Source organism: Haplochromis burtoni, unplaced genomic scaffold (assembly GCF_018398535.1).
Source record: "Haplochromis burtoni strain Fernald_Lab_line unplaced genomic scaffold, NCSU_Asbu1 Contig_1224, whole genome shotgun sequence".
Classification (NCBI taxonomy): domain Eukaryota; kingdom Metazoa; phylum Chordata; class Actinopteri; order Cichliformes; family Cichlidae; genus Haplochromis; species Haplochromis burtoni.
The window spans coordinates 42,623-44,390 of NW_024583585.1; the positions used below are offsets into that span (position 1 = coordinate 42,623).

The 1,768-nt window shown below is 41.7% G+C and overlaps 1 long non-coding RNA gene across 1 annotated transcript in view; it reads left to right on the forward strand.

Moving 5' to 3' along the window:
• LOC121813170 overlaps window positions 1-1,511 on the forward strand; it is a 31,282-nt gene extending 29,771 nt beyond the window's left edge. Inside the window, exon 3 of the long non-coding RNA XR_006053548.1 lies at window positions 1,172-1,511. This is a non-coding gene — a long non-coding RNA (uncharacterized LOC121813170). The remainder of the gene's footprint in view (window positions 1-1,171) is intronic.
• Window positions 1,512-1,768: the final 257 nt, after the last annotated feature.

Below are 1,768 nucleotides of genomic sequence, written 5' to 3' on the forward strand. Positions count from 1 at the left end.
TTACATCACGTTTATGCAAAGAGTCAATGTTTGCAGTGTTGGCCCTTCTTTTTCAGGACCTCTGCAATTCAACTGGGCATGCTCTCAACTTCTGGGCCAAATCCTGACTGATAGCAACCCAGTCTGTCATAATCAATCTTGGAGTTTGTCAGAATTAGTGGGTTTTTGTTTGTTCACCTGCCTCTTGAGGATTGACCACAAGTTCTCAATTGGACTGAGGTCTGGGGAGTTCCCTGGCCATGGACCCAAAATGATTTGTTCCCTGAGCTACTTAGGTATCCCTTTGGCCTTATGGCACGGTGCTCCAGCGTGCTGGAAAATGCATTGTACTGAGGTCTGGGGAGTCCAGTGGACCCAAAATGATTTGTTCCCCGAGCCACTTAGTTATCACTTTTGCCTTATGGCACGGTGCTCCATCGTGCGGGAAAATGCATTGTTTCTTCACCAAACTGTTGTTGGATTGTTGGAAGAAGTTGCTGTTGGAGGGTTTTGGTACCATTCTTTATTCATGGCTGTGTTTTTGGGCAAAATTGTGAGTGAGCCCACTCCCTTGGATGAGAAGCAACCCCACACATGAATGGTCTCAGGATGCTTTGCTGTTGGCCTGACACAGGACTGATGGTAGCGCTCACCTTTTGTTCTCCAGACAAGACTTTTTCCAGATGCCCCAAACAATCGGAAACAGGCTTCATCCGAGAATATGACTTTGACCATCTCAGTATCTATACTTCATTTATGACTTCTAGAAAGTTAATAATTTGTTAGTTTCTGTGACATGATGACATGTTGACCACATGATTCTAGTTTAACTGTAGTCTGAAGCTGGTGACACCTCTCACCACAGTCTGGACTGGTTTGGCCAATCATGTGTTTATGCCGTGGGAAGGTGTTTACTTTGTGCTCTGTGGTAAAGAAAGTCAGTCTGCACTGAAAGCAGGTGGCAGCTTTGTGGTCGTCCACTTTTCTTTTCCACAGAAACACTTCTCTATTGTCAAAGCTGTTTCACAGTCGAGGTGTTAAGAACACTGAAACACTGCTACAGTTACAATAAAGATTATCACTTGATCTCTTCATAGTGCATCATGACAGATAATAATTTAATTGTGAATTGTACTGAATTAAACAAGTGCAGTTTATGTACCTGCAGTAATTTAATGTGTTTTATTCTCAGAGTGTGATTCAGCTGTGATCTACTCAGCAGTGAAAACTGAAGATGTCAGTTATGGACAAACAACCATCAGAACAAGGAGGCCCAGGTACAGCTGCTCTTTATCTTTGACTGTGGACAGAGTCAAGCTAGCTGCTCACCCTGTTTCCAGCCATCAAGCTAACCTAAGCTAACAAAAGTCCATCACAGCTCTTTACTAGATAAAAACTTACTTCACACTGGTAAACCTTTAACTGGGAGCATGTGTGAACCAGAGACGTGGAGATAGGAAAGGTTGATTGAACTAAAAAGCTTGTAATCACTGTAATCACAACCTTTCAGTAAGCCGCTGCTGCTGGGTGCTTTTTGCCACTTTTACTTCTTTATTGTTTAAACAGACATAACATTTTGCCCTCATACCTGTTTCTACATTAGTTATCAAGACTAATTTAACATGGTTAATATTGATTATCCTAGATGACAAAGTCAAAAACTTTCCCAGTAACACACATTAATAAATGCCTTCCTGTGTAAATGTAGTCCGTCAAAAAGACAACCGCCCCCTACTGTCTAAATGTTTATTGAACAAAAGATGCTGTTATATTGTAACTGTATCTGACA